The sequence below is a fragment of the Anastrepha obliqua genome, chromosome 5 (genome assembly GCF_027943255.1).
Source record: "Anastrepha obliqua isolate idAnaObli1 chromosome 5, idAnaObli1_1.0, whole genome shotgun sequence".
Lineage (NCBI taxonomy): Eukaryota > Metazoa > Arthropoda > Insecta > Diptera > Tephritidae > Anastrepha > Anastrepha obliqua.
The window spans coordinates 16,062,135-16,086,859 of record NC_072896.1 but is presented as its reverse complement, the minus strand read 5'-3'; the positions used below and the strand labels follow the sequence as shown (position 1 = coordinate 16,086,859).

Below are 24,725 nucleotides of genomic sequence, written 5' to 3'. Positions count from 1 at the left end.
AAAAAAAAAAAATTCCAAATACTTCCATCTACAGTCTCGTCAGTTGTAATTTCAGAAAAAATGTCAACACACTGTCAAAAAGGCTTGTTTTTGTTCTTTCGAACTAAAAAAGCAAATTCGAAATCGGATGGAAATTGGCGAAGTTAGGAGTTATTCTTCACATCAACCTACTGAAAAATGGTTTTATGGCCATAAAATGAGACTTTAGGGGTGTATTGGAAATTTCTCCTATACCATTTTTCTTAGTTTTACTATACCTACAAGTTGAACTAGATCTCTATAAAAGTATAATTTCACTGCCGCACATTGTAGTAATAGAAAACTTTACTACAAATTGAGGTTCTAATTTTTCACAGCTGAAAGTATAATAGTCTTCCTTATAATAGGTGAAAACGTTTATAATATTAAGGAGTCAAAATTATGAAAAAAAATTAACAAAACAAAAATTTTTTTTTAGAAATTTCAAAAATGACCAAAACCATTTTTTGTAAGATTTTTTAGTTGACAAAAAAGAAACTTAAACAGTTTAACAAATACTGATACATCTTAATAAACTATTTGGACTTTTTTTTAATTTCAATGGCATTAAAAAAATATAAAATTAAAAATTTAATTTAAAATGAGGTAAAACATTCTTAAAATAACTTAAAGAATTCTGAAAATATTTAAAACAACTACAAAAAAGATTATACTTCAATGGTCACATTAATAGCACAGCAACATTTGACCAAGTTTTGAAGTGTTTTTTTTAAACTAAAAAAAAAATTTTTTTTCTTATTAAAATATGTGAAATTATTTTATTTATTTTTATTTCATTTTTTATATCTTTTTTATTTATATTCTATTATTATTTTTATTAATTTTTTTATATTTTTTATTTTTATTCTATTATTATTTTGATTTATTTATTTATTTTTTTATAATATTTTTATATGTTTGATTTTTATTTTATTTTATTTTTATTCTATTATTTTTATTATTGTTTTTATTAGTTTTTTTTCTATAATTTTTTTTATTTTATGATTTTTTATTTTTTCTATTATTGTTGTTTTTATTCTATTACCTTATTTTTATTCTATTACTTTATTTTTATTCTATTATTTTTATTTATTTTTTATAATCTTTTATATTTTTCCCCTTTTTTCTTATAATTTTTTTTTTAATTTTTTGTTTTTTAATTTTGTTTATAAAAGTATATGTAGGTCACACCACAACCAAATCCATATAATTCGAAGTTTCAGACTTTGTACAAAATATAAAAACAATTCAAACTTTCATCAACATTTCAAACTTCTTAGTCAGAATTTGTACCAAAATTCTTGGTATACGGCTGTATAGCCACTTTATATAATTTTACTGTAATATTGCATAAGCGGATTTTTGTAACATTTCCTCAACTGAAGTGTTAAGTAATTTACCTACACAATCTCCGTTGCTTTTGCTAAAAATAGCTTATCTTCCACTCCACGCTACTATGACGTGTTTCACATTTCTCTCCCCCATTTTCATATTACATTTCTTATAATTTAATCTTATTTATTTATTTTATGGCACTCGCGCTTTGCTTACTTCCATACACAAACGTGCCTGCTTATTTATTTACCTAATTGTGCGTTAATGTAGTAGTTGTGCGCTCGCTTGTTGCGCTGGCTGCTTGAAAGTAAATTGTCACTGGAAGCTTGGTTTTTCTGTTTATGGTATTTGTTCCGTGCCATCACCTAAATCATTCGGAGCGAAGCAGACGTGTAAATAAATACTTCTGCTTAACGCTTACAGAAATTCTCCGAAGCATGTGTTTGTGTAGCTGAAGCAAACGCAAGGTCGTTCAAGGCCTTTAAGTCTAATATAAAAACGGTTGCTGTTAGGTGAAAAAAACACATGTTTACATAAGTAGTTGTGAGCACTAACGGCTTCCGAAACTCGCCCACTTGACAGGAGGGAGAGGGTGAGAGGGTAAGGTTTGCGATTAAATATTTTTGTGTAATAAGTTTTTGCTTAAGCGCGAGATGTTGTAGTGTTGTTGAAAATGTTTACCGTTTTAGTGAGTAGTTTTCACTAAATATTCGCATTTAATCTAATCTACTAATTTTTTACATAAACTGTAGCTGTTTTGCGCTATTTTTATAAAAGATTAGCACAAATAAGATGTTAGTAAATATATTAAACATTTTTGTTTTTTTTGTTTCTAAAGTACTTACTGCTTATTAGAAGAAAATATGCTCCAAATACGGCATCTTGTTGTAGCAGGGCCATGAAGGCAGCTGCGTGAGAGTGGACTAAAAAGGAAAAAAGAAAAGAGTTGGGTATAGGGTGACAAGTAAAGAGATGGTTAGAGTAATGCGAAATTCATTTACAAGCGGGAAATGTGCTCAGCTTGCTGGAAGTCAACTCTGAATAGGTGGGGGCTTAGTCTATAATTAAGACACCGTCTCCCGAAGCTGCTGAAGATCTTTGCCTTAATTAGTTGGTAATAAAAAACCAGCCTGTTGAATGCATCTCTGGTAGAAGGATTAATATTTTAGAGGGCGCGAAATTCCACAAGACTTGCTGTCTTCCCAAGAGTTGCCAACATTAATGATTCCTATGAAAAATATGCGGAAGCTGACACAAAACATAGCGCAATCTATTCTTGGCCTGGAAAATCGAATTCGCGAAAATGTTCAGTATGCTGAGTATAATTCTGCATAGATGAATAAGAAAAGGTTGAGACCAGTACTGCGCAAGTTTGAAAGTTTGCAAGTATTATAAGTCAAACTGCCGCTTTGAGCGAGTTTTCGTTCTAACATGCAAGCGCTTTGCTTGCATATTCAGGCTTTCTGCACTCCGTTTGTCTTCTAATAATAAGAGAAGCAACGCTTCTGAAAAGCCCCAGGTTAATGTATGCCATCTATAGAAGACGATCCTCTCTTTCTCAACTTTAGAAGGCACAGTTCCTTAGAAGTATCTGGGTCGCCTCCCTTAGCTTGACTAAAGGATATCTACAATGTTTTGATTGATTTACACAAACTCACTCTATACTTCGCTAGTTTGCTACTCTTCTTGTTATAAATTAAGTAGCAATATTTTCCGAAGTAACCCTATACTTCTCTAATTCATCGATCGCCTCTAAGTGTAGGAATTCGATCAGCACATAAAGGAACTACCAGCCATAACTTCGGTTTGATAGATTAGGCACCCTGACAGGTTGTGATGCTAACCTTTTCAAAGAATGTTTTATTCGTTATAACATTTTTTCAAGTTTCTTCTACAATTGTGTTGTGGCATATGCAATAACTTTTTGAAAGGCTTTCAACGACCCTTTTTTTACAGGAAATGCAAAAATTTACTTTTGTATCAAGCGAAAATTGAAAAAAAAAAAATTTTTTTGTATAAATTAAAGAAAAATAACAAATTAAAACAAAAATGAACTAAAAAATTGACAAACAATTAAATTTTTTTGGTATAAATTAAAGTTTACAAATTAACTGAAATTTAATTGTTTTGTATAAATTAACACAAAATAAAACCAAAATTAAAAAAACATTATCAAATTATATATAGGGGAGATCGGGGGGTCGTGAGACACGGGGGGTCATGAGACACGCTCACAGCCCTGAACTGAAGAGCGCGGCATCTGTCTGGTATCTGCGTAACTTCTTGCTAGCTTTCAATCATAATATTTACATGACAAATATTTTGTTCATGCAGGTTATTTGTGTGTCCTCATACCGCGACTCCACTTGTGTGATTGAAAGTTTTGCTGATAATCGTTTTTGTTGTTTCTTACACTTTGTTGAACAAGCTAATTATAAAAGTGCATGCATCAAAACCTTCCTTGGTGAGTAGCCTTTTGACCCACAACAAGAGTTTTGCGTAAATATTAAATGCATCCATAAAACAGTGGCCACATTGAAAATAAAGCAATTGGGGGGTCGTGAGACAGCGTATTCGGGGGGTCATGAGACATGCTATTTCCGTAATCTAAATTCAAAATATGTCGGACTCTGAAGATGAAGACTTTTGTATTATCTGCAAAGGTGTAATGCCCAAAAAATTAAACCGAAACAATTCGATTCACTGTAATACTTGCGATAGACCTGTTCACTTGAAATGTGCAAATTTAACAGCCGGCTATTACACCTGCATCCATTGTGAATCTGATTAATCTAATATTTTCTTTTTCGGATATTCATTGACTTGATTGATTAGGTATATTATTCATATTGTTCATATCAATTATATTGTAGAAGCCAATATATGCCTTTTTAACGATTGAAATAAAAAATTTTTATAAAATCAGGCCGTTTTCTTTCTGATGAAATTTGTGTCTCACAACCCCCCGAACATGCGAAAATCCGAAAAAAATGATTTTTGAGCAGGCAGGCAAAACTTAGAGATTTTTCTATAATTTTAAGAAATTAATCTTTTGTCAAAGTGTTGTTATACTTAATCACAATTAAAAAATTTTAATGTGCAGAAAAATGGATAGGTTATATTATGTTTATGGTCAAAAAACAAAACCCGTCTCATAACCCCCCGATCTCCCCTATATATATAATTGGCGCGTACACTTCTGTTAGGTGTTCGGACGAGCTCCTCCTCCTATTTGTGGTGTGCATCTTGATGTTGTTCCACAAATGGAGGGACCTACAGTTTCAAGCAGACTCCGAACGGCAAATATTTTTATGAGGAGCTTTTTCATGGCAGAAATACACTCGGAGGTTTGCCATTGTCTGACGAGAGGTGTTCGCTATTAGAAAAATGTTTTTATTAATTTTGCTTTCACCGAGATTCTGTGAATTCCGAATGGTAATCACGCGCCAACCCATTCGGCTACGGCGGCCGCCGAATTACAATAGCAAATTAAAATAAAAATTAATTAAAAAATTTAAAAAAATATTAAATTTGTTTTGTATAAATTAAAAAAATAAAAAATTAAGAACATTGAAAAAAATTGTAAAATTAAAAACAAAAACTAAAAAAAAAAAATAAAGTAAAAAAAGAATTTAAGTACAAAAACAAAATTAAAAAGTTAAAAAAAGTTAATTTTTTTTGTATAAATTAAAAAAAATTAACAAATTAAAAAAAAAATTAGTTAAAAAATTAACAAAGAATTAAATTTTTTTTGTATAAATTAAAATTTAAAAATTAACTAAAATTTAATTTTTTTGTGTAAATAAAAACAAAATAAAACCAAAATGAACAAAAATGTTTTTTGTATAAATTAAAAAAAAAACAAAAAAAAAAACTAAGAGCATTGAAATACATTTTAAAATTAATACCAAAAACTAAAAAAAAAATTGAAATAAACAAAATGAAAAATTAAAAAAAAAAAATTCAAATAAAAGAGCAAAATTGAAAAGTAATAAAAAATTTAAAGTAAATTTTTTTTGTATAAATTAAAAAAAAACAAAATTAAAAACAAAAATTACCAATTTAAAACAAAAATTATTAAAAAATTAACAAAAAATTAAATTTTTTTGTATACATTAAAAAAAAAATTAATTAAAATTTAAAAATTAATTAAAATGTAATTTTTTTGTATAAAGTGAAAAAACACCAGAATTAAAAAAAAACTTACCAAATTAAAACAAAAATTTATAAAAAAATTTTAAAATTAAAAACAAAAATAAAAAAAATTAAACAAAATATTAACAAATTAAAATAAAATTTTAATTAAAAATTAAAAAAAAAACTTTAATTAAAAAATTAATGAAAAGAAAATTAATTTAGAAAAAGTTAGGATTTATCCGATTTTTTTTTCTTCTTTCTTTTTTATTTATTTATTTTTTTAAATTTATTTATTAATTTTTTAAATATATTTATTAATTTTTTAAATTTATTTTTAATTTTTTTTTTATTTATTTTTAATTTTTTATATTTATTTTTTCATGTATATTTTTTATTTATTTTTTGTATATTTTTTAACATTTTTTTTTTATTTATTTTTTTATACATATTTTTTATTTATTTTTTTATATATATTTTTTATTTTTTTTTTATATACATTTTTTATTTATTTATTTATTGTTTTGTTGAGCTTTGACTACTCCAGCTATTTGGTGTACCTAATATTTTTTCATATCGTAGAAGTATTATTGTGCTAAAATTTATAACTCACGCTTTAATATATCCTAAACATCCACATCAATAAATTTTTCTCCCAGAGTCTGTTTTTCGTCGTCTTCAACAATATTTAACTATGCCGCCTTAAGCGATTTCAGGTTTCGTCTTCAACTAACCCTCTTCCTTCCTTGAATTTATTAATCATTGCTTTTTTGCGCAAAAGGAACTTAACCTAGGCAAGAAATTTAATTTTTTCAATAATTTTGTTTCCTAGCCGATTGGCTGGATTTCAAAATTATAGTCACGATGAAGTGGTGAAAAGCAAATAAAGGCCTGCTTCCTCTCCCCATCAACTCATCAATTCCTCCAACTTTTTCAATGCCTTTTAAACACAAAATAAAATTTTATTAACTGCAGTTTGGATTACGTTCTGGCAAATACATGAATTTGAAAAGTATATTGACCAAAAGATGCTTAGTATTTCACAAAGCTACTGACCACTCCCTATTGTCGAATTTGTCACTATACCAAAATTAATGGCACACTTAAACTATATTTAGCTGAGCTTTGGAGAATCACATGCAATATTTAGCACTATTATCATCGCCTAAATTCCCCTTTACACGAAATTATGTATATTGTTGTTTTGTTTTTTTTTTATTAATTTTTATTAAATGGCTTATAGTGACTTATTTGCAATATTTAGCAACTCTCAACTCCACTTCACCCCAATGCCAAATTGCTAATTATTTACCTGAAATAATTTCGCAATCGAGCGCACCAGCTACACTTTTCAATCAGTTTCGTTCAACAGTATAAGGCATTCAACCATAAACATGCGTTCAAAACAAAAATGTGACTCATCCAGTCTGTTTAGTTACTAAGTTGCCATTCAGTTGCTTGTCACACGGGACGTATGAGTAATTTGCAATATTTATTTCATTCTGTTGTTATAAGCTGATATCTTTAGACATGGTTTTGTTGGTTAACCGCATGGTTCGCTCGCATGCCATGTTTGTTAATTTGATAACGTTTTTGAAAGCCTATAAGCTTTTGTCTGGTAAGTTTTTGGTCTAGCTGTCATGCATTGCGATTGAAATATGTATATATGTTGGTCATTTGCTGCGTGAGCCTCATAATTAGAAAAAAAAAATCGAGCAGAACGAAATTAAAGTTTTCGATTTACTATGCCTCCCAATTTAAAACTAACGACATATTTGCCTCTAACGGGCTACTGGCTATGCGGGGTTTTCCCCGCGAAGTGTTGAAGCGTTGTATGGAAGAAAAACAGCTAAACAAATATTAGAAATCAAAGCGTGTTCTCAAAAACTTCTAGAATTGAAGGAGCTATAAAATTACATTCCAGCAAAAAAATGTTAACTTTTGGGCAAAACAATCGAAATTTGTTGTTGAAAATTTAATATTATGAATATTAAAAAATTTTTAATTAATATATTTTTTTTTTGTAATATTGTATAAAGTTTGGAACTGTAAAATATGTGGCGTTCGTTGTAGTATCAACTGTAATTTTGTATAAAAATTAACGAAACCAAAATTGGCATTAACATTGCGAATATTATAAAAAAAATCACTGTGTCATCACTTTTGACTCACTGTACTCTGTATGTATAGTCTATGGCCTTTTTTTGATCGTCGCAATTACTTTCCAGGTGGTGCAGCCATACAGTAGCACTAACTTAACACTGGTGTTAAATATGCGTATCTTTGTGCGAAAGCCGATGTTATTATTTTGCCTCAGTGGAGCGAGGATGCGAAAGGCTGAATTCAGTGTCAGCGTCAAAATAAAATTTGCAGGTCCTTTTTTAATTTTAAATTTTTCTATGTAAAAGTTTTTTTATATTAACTTTTTTATTTACATTTTATTTTTGAAGTGAAAACTTCTTTAGAATCGTTGGGAGTGATTTGAGGAAAAGTGAAACGAAAAAAGCGACCAACTTGGCTACGAAGCGTTATATTATATGTTGATATAAAAGTAGCGACGAACTAAATAAAAATAACTTTTATTTTTTTTTGTGATTCGAACCAAGGATTTTGGACCGGAAGCTCACATTGCTAGTCGATCGGCTACCGCGCCATGCTGTTGTCGCTAGCCTAAAAGTTATTTAGTTACGAAGCGTTATATTATATGTTGATATAAATAATTTTTGTGAGCGTGTAATTCTCAAGAGTTTTATTAGGTTTATTATTTAAAATGTATTGACTAGGTAGTGTGGTTATCAGGTTAACATCTGATAGATCCTCCATCGGAGGACAACAAATGTTAAACTAATTTTTGGAAATGGGCGGAGTGTTTTAGGGACTTGCTCCTTCTCTGCCACGGGTTGACCCGGTATTGCAGTACCGCCGGGATTTCGGCTTTGAATAAATAAGGAAAAAATATACTAATACATTTAGCTTTGGTGGGAAGAGCCATAAATTTTTATATGAATACATGAAGACGAAAATGGAATTTTTTTTTGAAATTTGCATTGTAGGACATTTCTGATTATTTATTGAACAGTTTTTTGGTTTAGATACTGAAAGTCAGTTTAAGTGAATCGGTATAAATATTTCGTACATTAATTTTTGTGAGCGTGTAAATTCTCAAAAGGCTTATTAGAAAATCTATTGAAGTAGGTAGTGTGGTATCTGTTCCTATCAGCTTAACATCTGATAGATTTTTTTTTTTTGGAAATGCGCGGAGTGTTTTATGGACTTGCTCCGCCTCTGCCACGGGTTGACCCGGTATTGCAGTACCGCCGGGATTTCAGCCTTGAATAAATACAAGAAAAAATATACTAATACATTTAGCTTTGGTGGGAAGAGCCATAAATTTTTATATGAATACAAGTAGACGAAAATGGAAGAAATTTGTAAGTCTGTTTCTTCGGTCCGTTTGGGTATTTTTTTTGACAACATCGAAACCAAAGCATTTGTATCATATTTTATCTATCATAAGCCACTCGTATCATTTGTTGAAATTGAAAACATTGAGGATGAATAATGATAAAATGAAGAAAATAAAATATGAACTTTATAGCAATATTATAATGAACCTATAATTATCCCGCTCCTAATGCTGCTTTCGTCTTATTCTCTCTCAGTTTGTTTTACGGAAGGTTTCACTTCTATCAAGTCTAACCGTTAGACTGGTATTTTTTTTAATATTTTTTAATTAGATTTTTTTTTTTTGTAATTCTCTATTTAAAATTTTTTATTTCAAATTTTTTATTTCAAATTTTTTATTTCAAATTTTTTCCATTTTGTACATATTGACTGAGAAGTTGTTGCGAATCTTCGTGCGAAGGCCGATGTTATTATTTTGGCACAGTGGAGCGAGGATGCGAAGGCTGAATTTAGTGTCAGCGTCAAAATAAAATTTGCTGACCATATTTTTATTTTAAATTTTTTGATGTAAAAGTTTTTTAATATTGACATTTGTATTTACATTTTTTTTTAATTTTTTAAATTAATTTTTTTTTTGTAATTTAAAATATTTCATTTAAAATTTTTTACTTATTTTTTTCCATTTTTACATATTGAAGTTGTGGTAATGTTTTTTATTTTAATTTTTAATTTTTTGATAAACAATTTTTTGTTTTGAACTTTTTTAGTTTTTTTAATTTAACTTTTCTTATTGTTACCTTTTTTTTAATTATTTTTGTTAAATTTTTTTGTTTTTTTTTATAAAATTTTTTTATTATTATTTTTTTTTTAATATTTTTTTTTTTGTTTTGTTTATTTTTTACATTTTTATTTTCAATTTTTTTATTTTTAACACTTTTTATACGTAACTTTTTTATCAAAATATTTTTTTTCTTTTATTTTCGTTTAGTTTGAATCTTTTTTATTTTTACATGTTTTTATATTTTTTTTTTCTTTTTATTTTTAACACTGTTTATTTATTACTTTTTAATTTTCTATTTTTTTAATTATTTTTTTTTAATGTTCTATTTAAATTTTTTTATTTAAATTTTTTTATTTAAATTTTTATGCGTAACTTTTTTATTAAAATATGTTTTTCTTTTCTTTAATTTTCGTTTAGTTTGAATCTTTTTTATTTTTTCATGTTTCTTTTTTCTTTTTTTTTTGTTTTTTTTTACGTTTAAGACTGTTTATTTATAACTTTTTTATTACATTTTTTTGTAACTTCTTTAATTTACTTTTTGTTTTATTTTGAATAATTTTTTTTATTATTATTTGTTTATTTTACTTTTGTTAATTTTTTTTATTTATTTTTTAATTTTGTTAATTTGTTTTTCTTTATTTTTCTATATTTTCATCTTTCAATTGGTTTTTTGTGATATTTTTTGTTTTTAATTTAATTTTTTTCGTTTTCTATTGTTGACCTTTTAATTTTACGGTTTTTTTTGTTCTATGGTTTTTTAATTTACAATTTTTTTATTTTAAATTATGGTTTTGTTTAAAAATATAGTTCATACCACAACACAAACCACATTGACCCAAAATGTCATACCATATACAAAATTTGAGAAAAAAAAAAAACAGAAAATAGTTCAGTTTTAGTCGCCGGAAGCTTAAAGGAAACAAAAGCTCGAGTAAAAAGTGTGTACAACCTTTATACTTTCATATAAATTTTGCCAGCTTTTGACACCCAGTGCCCCATAGGAGGAATAAAACTATCCGAATCATCTCAAATTTTCATAAGTTGTTCAGTAAGAATTTTTCATTTTTCGCTTTCGCAACTTCGCTTTATTTGCGTAAAAATCTAAGGAGAAATACGTTTCATAGTCATAATTCCATAATGCGATATTTTATAATATACAAAAATTGTTTGCTTACTATTTCCGTTTACTGCTGCACTCTTCATAATATTTTTTATTGACAGATATTTTTTATTTTATTTTGCAGGTAAATGAAGAAACCATTACGTAAAAAATTTTTTCAAAAACAATGTGTTTGTTTGCTGTGTAAGTACAATAAGTTTAAAAATAATATTTGACTTTAAATGTCTCTGTTCATTTTACTTTCAAACAAAGTCCAGGAATTTCTTAAATTCACGCCTTCCAGACCACTGAGTGGGTGCCCTTAATAGTGCATGGAAATACTTTGCCAGATGCGGTAGTATCAGCGAACAAGCGCAGAGGCAAACCAAAAGCTATTTAGGTATTTCAAAAATATGTATTTATTTGCTATAATTAATTTTACATCTCTTACTACCCACTTTTTTCTTTGACAATTTGAACATTTACTTAAGTTCAGGCTTATCCAACCAAATTACGAAACTCGTTTGGTCTTAATTAATGCTTTGCCAATGCGTTTTGCTGTAGGTCTTTGCACAACATTAACGGCGACGACGAAAAAACTAAACTAAACAGCTACCTTTACTTTCATTTTCGCAAAAACGAAAACAAAAAATATAAAGTTAAAAAAAAAAAACAAACATCGAAAACCATAGACCTCGAAAACTCCAAACACCTAATTTAATTTCCTGCTTTATGAGCACGAACGAATGCATGAATGAGCTTTATGTGCAAGCACGATTTTCTGCAGACAATAACTGGAAGTAATGTGCAAACATTTCCATAAAAACTTTTTTAAGAAAAGAAATTAACAAGAAAACCTCATGCTTGTGGGTTTTGTCTGTGTCTACATGTCACAAACAGTCAGCCAGACAGTGATGATGACACCCACTCGAAAGCGTTGAAATGGAAATGGAATTCGAAATGTAAAAGAAGAATAAAGTTAACGGCACGACTTAGAAGAGGAAGAGGAAGCAGCAGCAGAAAATCCTATTAATGAGTTATAAAATTTAAATTGTAAATTCGTGAACTTCCGTTTAGGATTGAGAAAAGTCTGAGTAATTTATGCTTAGTGGAGGTGTAAATGCTTCTGAATTAAAATTTTTTTTAAAGAGTTGCCGGTAGTTGTGCAGCCAGCAAGGAAAGAGAACCAGCGGTGGTCGGTCTGGCGGAAAAAGAAAAAAGAAATATCGATTAGCGAACTTCTATTGAATAGCAAGAACGTGTATCTGTGTGTGTATGCGTATGTTAGTGGGGGAAAAAAGACCAATAAAAAATCGTGTATACGAGTACACTCTACACGCGCTACTGTTGAGACTTCCCCTTATTGCTGCGAGGCCACGCTCATTTAAGTATATTTGCTCATTTAATGACCGCCAGATACACAGGCCAGCCAGAAGTGCATTGGATAAAAATAATCATAAAACGTGACATGAATGCTGATTATGATTTTTTAAGCGTTTCCACTAGTAGCATTTAGCTGAAATGCAAAACAAATAAAAATGAATGAATAAAAGAGTGCCCGTGTGCTTATGCAAACCGTCACCTCATACAAATTAAGTAATGACTTCACGGCGAAGTGTTAGCAAACGTTTAGTGGATTAGCTGGCAAAGAGTAGTGGAGTTAGTGAGGGGGGTTTTTGCTTTCAGTAAAAGTCATATCTTTAATGATTTCTTTTAACTAATGGCAATAATTTTGAATATAAAACTTTTATGGTTTCTGGTTATTTGGTTTATCTTAATAACTAACAGTAGTGGTTTTATCACGGATAATAAGGAAATTTTTACCCACAAATTATCAATACTTTTCAAAGTAAAACAAAAATATATATATGTATATATGTTTTTGTGTTTTTTTTGTATTTTTGTAGGTTGTTTTTTAATATTTTTTGTGCTTTTTATATATATTATTTTTTTTAATATTTTTGTTTATAGTTTTTTTTTGTATTTTTCTATATTTGTTTGTGTTTTTTTATATATTTTTTTATTTATTATATATTTTGTGTTGTTTGTTTTTATTTGTTTCTTTGTGAGAAATCACCAGGAATCCAATTAGCAGGAAACTAACATCTGTGCCATAATTTTCCGAAGAGTCTTTGCTTATAATTACAAGTGAATTGTAGTTTTTAAATCATATATTTTTTTATTAAAATTAGTTCTATTGCACAAAATGTATATAAATGCAGTAATTAATTTTTTTTTAAACATTAAAAGAAAAAAATTATGTTAAAGTTATTTTGAAATTAAAATTTGTATTGTGAAAGTAGCATTTAAATTATTTTTAACACTATTGATAGACATCAAATATTTTTGTATAAAATTAATACTAAATGTTTTTATAAGATTTAAATTTTTTGTATGCGAAATATGTTTTTTAATATTTATATTCATACATTTTTTTAAAAGGTTTATGTTAAATTCTTTCTAGTTAAAATTTATATCTTAAGAAGCTCAATCCGTGAATTATTTCCAAAATTGAGACACATAGATTTTGTAAAAGGTGTAGACCAAATTTTTTTAAAACCAAATTTTAAATACTAAAGGTGGCAACTCTCTAAATTATTTTGAACAAGATAAGTTCACATGTGATAATATTGCATGTGTAATGCATATACCAAAGTCTTTATAGTTAAATTTTATATCTTATGGTGGCAACCCTGCTCAAGCAGTTTTAAAAATTTTAAGTAAAATTAGAAAAAGCTGACTCGGAAATTTTCTCGGAATTTAAAATTAGAAAAAGCTTACTTGAAATATTTAACTCACAATTTGTTAATAAATTCATTTTTTTCATCAAATATGTAAATTTTTTCATCAAATATGTATAATTTTCTTATTAAATATATTTTGTTTTGTTACATATTTTTTTAAATTTGTTTTATTTATTTTTATTTCTTATTTTATTATTTTTTTTTTATTTTTTTTATTTTTTTATTTATTTATTTTTTTTTATTTATTTTTTATTTATTTTTTATTTTTTATATATAATTTATATACTTGTTTTTATTAAATATAGTTTTTTATTAAAATTTTTTTTATTAAATTTATTTTGTTTTTTATTAAATATAACTTTTTTTTAAATAATATATCTTTAAACATGATTTTTTATTAGATATATATTACATTTTAACAAATTTTTTGATCAAATATACATTTTTTTTAATAAAATCTTTTATTAGATATACATTTTTTATCAAATAATGTTTTTTTAATATATTTAAACGAAACGTTGATGTTTTTTATTAAAATCTTTTTTATTAAATTTATTTTGTTTTTTATTGGTTGGTTGGTTGGTTGGTTGGTTTAAGGGTGACCCCGCATCGGAGTGCCACATAGACCGCAAGTTGGGTCCGTTGTGTTGCCCTAGAGCTCATTATTTTATATGATTTCCCCACCTAACCGAGATTTTTATTGTAGATTTTGGTCAAAGATATTAATTCGTTTCGAAAATTTGATGAGAGATTCGATTTTCAGGTCCGAGAGTACTGAAAGATTGTCAATTGTTGGAGAGCCTAGAAGAGCGAGTCGACTTCTGGCTAGACCCGGACAACTGCACAGCAAATGTCTGCTCGATACTTCCTCATCTTCGTCCTCGCAGTATCTGCACAGGTCGTGTTGAGGAACCCCGAGCCGACGTGCGTGAGTGCCCAAAAGGCAGTGGCCGGTGATAAGAGATGTTATATGCCTTAGTTCGTGTTTCGAAAGACTTATAAGGGTTTTTGTCTGTTTCAGATTGTAGGATGGCCAGATTTGTCTGGTCGTAACGCAAGTAGTTTCCACTCGCCACCTCCGATCAGCAATGCTGTGAAATTCTCGATCGATGATCATTTTACATGTTGAGAGCGGAATGTGGATTGTGGGTAAGTTACTAACATATGATTGCGCAGCTCCAGCTCTTGCGAGCTCATCAGCTTTGCAGTTACCTTCGAATCCACTGTGACCCGGTATCCAGATAACTTGGACAGAATTCTGAACACTTATCTCGTTAAGAGATAAGAGACAGGATCGAACCACATCTGAGTGGGTATAAGAGGAGCTGAGTGCTCGAACGGCCGCTTGACTGTCGGTGAAAAAGCGGATATCCTCTAGTGATATTCTATTTTCTAAGAGAGTTTTCGCAGCATACCAGATAGCGCATACTTCCGCTTGGAATACGCTACAGTAGTCGGGTAATCTAAATGATAGATTGATGTGAGGGGAATTGGAAAAGATTCCAAATCCCACTTTGCCGTCTTGTTTTGAACCATCTGTATATATAGTCAGAGGGCCATCGATTTCGGTAAGATTTGTCTTCCATTCTTCCCTAGTTGGGAGTGAACAGGAGAATAGCAAGGGTGGTGATGGAAGACTTACATGATAGTCTATGTCGGAAGAGATAACAGTGTTCCTGTTCAGTATGGCCGAATGGCCAAGATACTTATTCCATTTCGATATAGCATTCCTAGATATTTCGCTGAATCAGATAGAAGTAATGATTCCCCTTTTAAAGTTATTGTTTGCAGTGGAGGAGATTGTTGTTTCCTATTGAAGAGAACAAGATCTGTCTTTGCTGGATTCGCATTTAGTCCGCATTCGGTGCACCATTTTGACAGAATATTGATTGAGCGTTGCATGAGCTCAGTGAGGGTATTCAGGTGTTTGCCTGACACGCAGAGAGCAATGTCATCTGCATAGGCTACAACCTTGCAGCCTGCTTTTTCGAGATTTCGAAGCAAACTGTTTACAGCGAGATTCCAGAGAAGGGGTGAAAGTACTCCGCCTTGAGGAGTGCCTTGAGATGTTCGATCATCTTTCGGATGGAGTAATTGATACCCAATTTGGCAATTTCAGACAAAATAGCGTTGGGTTCAATATTATTAAAAGCACCTTCTATGTCCATAAATGCGACAAGAGAGTACTCTTTATTGTGAAGGGAAGTTTCCACTGTTTGCACCAGTGAATGAAGTGCCGTTTCAGTCGATTTCCCTTTAGTGTAGGCATGTTGTGCCTCAGAGATCAACTTAGTATCAAGTTGGGTTTTGATCATCTAAGACTCATCTAAGACTTTTTCAAAAGCCTTTAAGCAAAAAGAGGTTAGGCTAATGGGCCTGAAGTCGTTTGGTTTGCAGTGTGAAGGCTTTCCCGTTTTCGGAATGAATACTACCTTCGATTTCTTCCAAATTGTCGGAAGGTAAGAGAAATTTAAACACTTGTTAAAGATCCTTGTTAACCAAGGCAGTAGAATTTCCAGTCCTTCTTGAAGTTCTGCTGGAATGATGTTGTCAGGACCTGGTGATTTAAATTTTTTAAAGCTTAGTTTGTTTTTTTATTAAATATAATTTTTTTTAAATCAAATATCTTTAAACATGATTTTTTATGGGATATAATATACATTTTAATACATTTTTTGATCAAATATACATTTTTTTTAATAAAATCTTTTATTAGATATACATTTTTTATCAAATATTTTTTTTTTTTAATTTAAACTAAACGTTTATGTGGCAACCCTCTTGAACTCATTTGCATACGAGGAGTGAGCGAAACAAGCTTGATTAAATTTCATTCAGTCGTTTTTGACCCATTTTTTACAAAGAAAACTGATTTTATTTTATGATACATTCTAAAATTCATGACTTCACGCTATACCTTGAAGAACATTTGCATGATTTTTTCTTATTTTTTACTTTCGTTATTTTTTATTTCGCTTTTAATATTTTTGAGCTTTTAGCTGCCTACTTTTAATTGTATGTAAATTTTTCATAATTTTTTCACCAGCCATTTTCCAATATTTCAACCTGTCTACGCATTCACTTTGCGTGTGAGTGTTGCTTTAAGCATCAAACGAACTTCATTGGCACGTTTCGTTACTTTTGTACGATGACCTATCGGCCTGAGTCCAACCATATAACAGTTAACTAGCATTCATGCAACACTCATGCACTCGGGTACACACACATTCACCCCAACGCTGATTCATCGATTACCGCACAAATCATTGTCATTAGCAACTTATTATTGCCATTACGCCTTTAGCATCGTTTTTGTAATATTTTAAATGCATTTGTTAACAGTTTGTAGTGGTTGGCCAAAGTAATTACGGCTGTACGTATTCATGTCGATTTCATATTCACATGCTAACGCATAAAAGTTAGTTAGGTGCTTATTAGTTGATCGATGTAATCGATGAATGCTATGCAGGGTAGTGATTTTATCTGGAGTTTGATTATTTTCGACTCTAAAATTGACAGGCTTTTAAAATGCATTTAAGGTTTCTTTAGTTACTATTTAGGTTTCATTTAAATTTAAAAAACATTTGCGGCATTGTAATTTTGTTACAATACTATTAGCCTCAGCATGAGCCTCAATTTGTTACAGGTATTTGCCGCAGTGAATCAGTACTGGGATTGTTTTTCCGCTACTCAAAAATCATAGAATAAGCTCTGAAATGTTGCGAGTGTTAGGGAGGAACGATATGAAAACTAATAGTTAATAATATTTTCCGCTAAATGAGAGTTTGAGATCGAAGTGCACAGCATGTGCAGATGACTCAGCTTATTACATATGGGGACATATAATTGTATTTTAAAGTTGCAGCTTAATGTAGCCGACAGGGTTGAGAAGGTTTTCATTGCTTTATGTGGTATCAGAGGTACACTTTCAATAAGGCTTGGGGTGTATCCACACGTCTCTTACAACGCATCCATACAGCTGTTCCAAGGCCGACCTCTAAATAAAAATCTGCGACAGTCCCAAAACGAATATGCTTTCATTAGTACATTCTGAAAGTACACCTATCCGTGAGTAAACTTCCAGCTGGGTTCGTGAACAGTAACTCAATTTTTTTTATTGAAATTTAAATTTTTTTTCTTAACTCCAGACTATTTTTATATCCCTAAACCGAACTTCGAACTTGGGTTTTTGAGAAATTATGGCTTATGACTGCTCACGAAATTATCGTTTTTATGTAAATACATATTTTTGTGATCAAACTAAGATACGAGTATAGTTTCCTTTCTGGGCTCAAATTTTAAGTTTTTACACTTAAAATGCTTCTTTATCACCAGACACTAAATATTTACTACTTCCTGCGCCAGATAAGGCACTGAACCTCCTGAAAGTCTTCATTTCAAACATTTCAAACAACTCAACAAAGAAGTCGCCGCTGCGATTAAAGATAATCGGTCAAAAGATTTAAGCGCCTCAGATTACATCGTTTCCCACAACAGCAACTTTAAAAAGTGGTGAAGCATAATTGAGCGAAATGGCGGGAAAAAGGGACTTGGATTCAATCGAATAGAGGAATGTGAAATTTTTTCAAAGAGGAATCTGAAATGATTGAAAGAGCGAGCGTCGCTGTGCTCCTTTCGCTTTTCGACGGGCTCCCAGATTTCACTAGAATTTTTCATTTTTCAACCCCGACCTTCAACAGTTGAAACTGACTACTGTAGGACCTTTCAAGCTCAGGTACTTACACACATATAAGTATCTACTCGTATATGATTCAACTAAAGTAACTGAGCTCATGACTACTTTTAATTCTCCTGAGAACAATTTTATTATATTTGCAGCCAAGCAGCTATTAAGGCAATTGCCACTGCGGACCAATCCGTTAATCGAACCTCGTGTAAAGTCTTGGTTCAGTTCTAAAGTCTAAGTCCAGTTCTGTAGTCTTCACGAGCCCATTGCTAATCAGCCAAGTTAGACCCAGGCGTTTTTGGATGATTATTAGATCTCTTCCTTGAGTGGAGCTTGGAAATTGCAGCAATACTTAGTCTAAATTTTCCGCTGACCAATATTTTATTATCGATGCTGCTGGAAATATGTGTCTGAGCTTCCAAAGTGGCCAACAGGTTTTCATAAATATTTTTCTTTGCATTATTTTATATCTCAAAGTATTCTCCAGACGCTTGAAAGCATTGCTTCTACGGCCATAATACTCTCTGTGACCTCTGTGTGGTCTATTTTGCTTGGTCGTAAGCTGGAAATTGGAGGCTTGATTAATTTGAGGACCTCCTTAGGCTTTTTGTTTTATATCGCTAATGGATTTCAAGTAGGTTTACAACTCTTCGTATTTCGAGAACTGCACATTCGTAGAGATTGTGTTCTAGAGTTTCATCATCCGGTTGGCAAAAACCGCAGAGACTTGTTTCTACAAATACTAATTTCCTGAAGGAATAAAGAAGACTACAAAGTCGCGTTTAGTATCCAGTGGTAGCTCGTAAGCAATCTCTGTCCAGTTTTAAGAATCGATTTGATGCTTCTCTGGAGGGAAGAAGGAACTGCCTCTGCTATGGATTCTCCATCCAGTGCTGTGTGAAATTTCTGTCTTCCCAGTCTTTCATAAATTCCTTTGTGTAAGCTTTGGTCAGCCCTCAGTTCTCTAGGCGGACCACCTGTTCGTTGCCAGCATAACCTTGGCAACGTACCAGTTGGTCCTCAGCCTTAAAAGGGGTGTTCTTTGCTTCCAGACTACTGATGATGTTTCGGTTAATTTGTTATAAATCTAGTTTTAATAAAAAAATTAAAAAGAACACTTGAATATGCTGTTAATTTTTTATATTTTAAAGAAGGTGAAAGCTCTATAAATCTAAAATTCTAAAACTACTTTTGGAAATTTCGATGTAATTTTATAAAGATGGCAACCGGATTCATAGCTCGCTCATAGTAGCTCTCTCTCGTAGTACTCATACCTGTATACTTTTCACTGCTCCTCGCTGTATGCCTTTATTTATTTATTTTTTTTATTTAAAAGAAAGATCAAAGCTTTATAAATCTGAAAAAATTTTAAACTACTTTTTGAAATTTCGATGTAATTTTATAAAGATGGCAACCGGATTCATGGCTCTCGGAGCGCTCATAGTACTCATACCTGTATACTTTTCAGTGATGCTCGCTGTATGCCTTTATTTTTTTGTATTTTTTGTATTCAAAATAAAGATCAAAGCTCTATAAATCTGAACAATTTCTAGACTACTTTTTGAAATTTCGCTGCCATTTTATAATTCTTTAAATATGGGATCCGGATCCATAATTTTTATACTCGTAGTTGTAAAGTTTTCAGTGACGCTCACTCCTCACTGCAGGTCTGTTTTACATTATTTAGCTTAGCATTGAATTTTTTTTTTCCAAACTGTTTTTTTCTAATTTACATATCCGTAATTAAATTCTTTGGCAAATATTTATACTCCAGATGCTCACAAAATATTCTGCATTCGCCATTCCTTACATACACCATCACATACACTTTCTTCTTCACAGTTTATTTCTCCTTATTTGCACCATCACCAACTCATTAATATTTCCAAGCACTCTTCTAATCTAAAGTACGCAACTCGCTACAAAAACATCTGCATATGTACATATTTATGTACGCATATCAACAGAGCTGGCACTACACGTTTTGAAAATCCGCTATTGAACCGTCCATCAGTCGTCCTCGTCACCAATCATTTTGTTGATTTTTGTTAAATCCGTGGAAATATGCCATTATTTCGTATCAGAAAAAGCAAAATAAAGAAAGAAAAGAAATAAGAAAATTTGCGTAAAAATAACAAAAGAATATATTTGGCTTGTTTATCTAATGCCACATGCGCCTTCAGTAAAGCTGACATGCAGAGAGAAAAATTCGCGAAAAATAACAGGAATATCAAATGAGAGTGAAAAAATATGAAAAATATGCAAAAAAAAAAAAAACAAAAAGGAAAAATTCCATGTAGAAAATTTGCATCGCTCAAGCTGCTATTCAAGCATACATATGTATGTATGTATGCGCCTTCTCCATATAACAAATTCTTGATCTGTTTTTTTATATGCAGCAAAGGCGTAAAAACCTTCAAGTACAAAAATTATAAAAAATCAGCAGGATTTTTCAGCAACTTCAAACTTAACCTTTATTAAACTAAAATTTAACAAGCGATAAAAGTGCATTTCAGGAATTTGTTTTTAAATTCTAATTAAAAACCGGATGTCTGGCAGATTTGAAATCTGAAAACATCCACAATTTTTAATTGTTTAACAGAGAGAGAAAATTGTCTCACCACATTGAGAATTAGAGGAGGTTATGCTCAAGCATGCGGTATCACAATAGGACTCTAGGCCTATGTGGGCCACTCTATATTCTTATGGAGAGTGGCAGCCACGTAGCCTTACCTAATCTAAATTAAAACGTAGAATTGTGATGAAAAATGTGTGGAATTTTGCAATTTTTTATATAACGTTTGACAGTTGAATTTATATGGGATTTGTTAGATAATAGTCCATACTTCTATAAAAAATAGTGAACATTCCAAAAAAAAAAAAAAAAAATCACCACAGCTGCACAAATTGTTGAAGTGCTATCGCTTCTCTCTCGAGTGCTCTCCCCCCCAATGCGGGAAAGTGGTTTTATGACAAGCTTATGAAAACTGACTCGAACACACCGGAGAGTGACGCTATTGAGAAGTAAACAGAGTTTGCTCTCATTTATTTTTGGCAAATTTTCTCATGAGGAAAAATATTCAGAAGATGTGGTCAATATCCGACCGTTAACCGGCACCCAGCGAATTTGAAAGAATCAGCGAATCAGCTGACGTAATCGGTGTCGTAACAATGGTTTGTTTACGAAGAAACTGAGATTGTGTTGGCGATATACGAAGAAAAAAACCTAACCATCGCTTATGTTACTTCCTTGCCGTTTGAACAACGACTGATTGGACGAGTGTGTGAGCATAGATGCGAAATGAGCTGGCAGAATTCCGCTACCCGCCTGAATAGCCGATGTTACTCGCTCAATTACGTTTTTCACCATAGCTGATGGCCAAATCTGTTAATCTATCATTTTTGGAATGCAAATATTTTAAAATGAGTTTAAGCCTGCAAAACTTTAAGTTTTATTAAGAAGCTTCTGACAGGTTTAAAATTTCTGTTTTGGTAAACGCTACGCTCAACTGCAGACCTACTCAAAATTAATTTAGTCAGTAAGAGACAGACGTCCGCTTCTTATGGTGAATTTTTTATTTGTTCTATTAAATTTTGCCTTGATTGCGTTCAAGCATATAAAATATCCCCTTTTCAGCCCAGAAGGTAATTTTATTTAATATAAAATAGTTTTGAATAAATTATGAAAAATATTCCAAAAAAAATCCGTTTTCTTAAAAGTCTGCAGTTGCATAAAGTTATACTAGTTTGTTAGTTAAGTAATAATAATTCCTAATTTCAAGCAGTGGAGTGGACCAATTTTTAAATACCTTGAATTTATTGTTAAACATTTTCATTATATAAATTTTCTTTTATTTAAATTTCATAAAATTCAAATCAAATTGTAATATAAAGTAAATTATTACAATATCTTTAAAAAAAGTACGCATTGCGTTGCCATATAGTATTTCAAAATGATTTATTTAAATTTAAACATTCTTATTTTCGTTTAATAATATATATTTCCACATATTAGATAAACCTTTTTCATATTAATAAATTATTTTTTTTTTATAAATTATGCGGCAACCCTATTAAAAAATATTTGTAAATAAACCGGCCTCCTAAAAGTTTGTGGTCGCATATCCAGTCTTTCCTGGCTTTAAGCGTCTAAAACTTCTTTTTATTAACTAATTATTATTTATGTAAAATAGTTAGGTGGCAACCCTTTTGTTTTTACTTCTATTGCGAACCCGTTCATAGTAATGCTCTAATTAGTGTTTTTTTCCTTTAAATTATTAAACTAAGTTATTGATATAAATTTAAGAAGACATACATATGTATGTATGTACAGGCTTGCCACACACCAGGTTTATTCACAATAAATGCCATATTGCAAAGTTTGTGACTTTTTTTTTTTGTATGTAACTTTTTACTTTTTATCTATTTGTTAGTATAAACATATTATATATTGCAACAAAAATCAAAACCAAATTTATGCTTTTAAATCTCCAAATTTTAAATATCCAAAAGAAAAATTAAAATTTTCAAAAACAAAAAATTCAAAAAAAGAAAATTCAAATTTTCACGGAAAAACAATTAAAAAACAAAAAATTAAAACTTTCAAAAACAAAAAAAAAATCAAGAAGAAAATTAAAATTTTCAAAAAAAAAAATCAAATTTTCAAAAAAAGAAATTGAAATAAAAAAAAGAAAATTAAAATTAAAAAAAAAAACAAATTAAAATTAAAAAAAAAATTTTTTTTTTAAATTTAATGAAAAAAAAATTTGAATCATTTTTTAATTTCTATTTTCAAAATAAATAAAAATTTCCAGAAAATTTCATCGAAGTATCAACCTTTTTAGTCAGAGCAGTTATCCTTTTAAAATTTGATATAATAAATTGCAAGTTTGAATCGGCTCAAAAGTTGTTTTTTGCTGACGGTCTATTTTCCAAATATTGAGCATTCGTTATTTTAAAATAATTTCTTTAAATTAAATCGGTCTGATTTTCGTGTGATATAGGTACATATACATATGTATTTCATTAAAAGTTTTTTTTTAATGAAATATGCGGTAACCCTATAAAAAAATATTTCTAAATACATATTTTTTTGTGATTTGATTTTAAATAAAACGTTATATGCGAATTATCCATAAAATATCTTAAAAATGTTATGCACAGAGTTGCCACGTATCTCGAAATTGATTTCTTAAAGTAAGTGAGTAAATTGCCATCGTTTGAAACATTGAAATATTCTCTTTTTGACTTGTAAGGAAAGCAGCTTTCTTATTTTGGGCACCAATTTATCTGCGTATCCCACAAACTATTTACTTGAGATGTCAAAGTTAAACGCCGTACATCGAGCGGGCATTTTGGTGTTTTCATGTTGTCGAATAAACACAAGGTTGTTTAAAAAAAAAATATTTTTTATTAAAAAAAAAATGTTATATCCTCCCAAAGACGTAGACACGAAAGCGAAAATCCAATGCATGCACCGCTCTTGTTTATAGTTTCTGCTTCTCGTGATTGCTTGAGCAAGTTGTATGCAAAATTATACTTATTTTTCCGTTTTCCTCACTGTGCATAACTCATGTATTTCATTGTTCTAGCTTTGGCTTGCCGACAACATCGGCATGCCCTGTCAAAGTTTGTTTATAGTTCATTGATTCTTCGCGTAAACAATTTGCTTGTGCTTGACGCAATTGTCTGACTCCACGATGTTGATATCTTCTATTTGCGGGAAATATTCAAAATTAATTTTTTTGTTTATATTTTCTCGTTAAAAGAAAATTTATTGAACGCATTTGCACTCCGCCTCAAACATTTATTGGGGGTCTGCATATATTTTTTTGCAATGTTTCTTCTTCACACCAGAAGTGCCTTTAGTTGAAACCAGTAGTGCGCTTATAAAATCCAAAAACCTGCTGCTGTTAGTTTACGCCACTTCATCGACATTTATAGCCCAACTCTACTTTTCTGCTTTCCTGCATTCGCCACTCCCCTGGCGGCACTTGGTCGCATATAACCTATTTTTGTGACTATTTTTTATGCCCGTAAAATAAACAATGCATCTATCTCTATAATCTAACAGCTATTCCACAGTTTTCTACGCACACGCGCACACACACATTCACAGAGTCCACGAAGAAATTGTAGCACCTCAACTTTTTTACACGTTTTGGGTATTTATTTCTTTTTTGTTTTTATAAAAATATAACAAAAACAACATTAGTCTACGTTTCAAACTTTGTATATTACAAGATTTATAAAAATTGGAAAAATTTTCATCAAAATTTCCAAATTTTTTATCAGAAATCAAAAAAGAAAAAGTAAAAAAATAGGGCACGTAATTTTGCAGTCCATTAAATTTTAGTAGAATAAAGTCCAAGTTTAAAGTAGCTGAAAATTTTGTTTAATTCTTGTGAAAATTTTTCGTTGACGGTGTTGCGCATTTTCTCATATAACAAATTGCGTGACATTATTTTTTATATGGATAAAATACGCAATAGCGGAAAGAAAAAAATATAAAAAATCAACACT

At 30.2% G+C, this 24,725-nt stretch overlaps 2 pseudogenes; both read left to right on the top strand.

Moving 5' to 3' along the window:
• Positions 1 to 8,247: 8,247 nt before the first annotated feature.
• LOC129249576 (U2 spliceosomal RNA) lies at positions 8,248 to 8,431 on the top strand (annotated as a pseudogene).
• Positions 8,432 to 8,666: 235 nt separating this feature from the next.
• Positions 8,667 to 8,826, top strand: LOC129249616 (U2 spliceosomal RNA; annotated as a pseudogene).
• Positions 8,827 to 24,725: the final 15,899 nt, after the last annotated feature.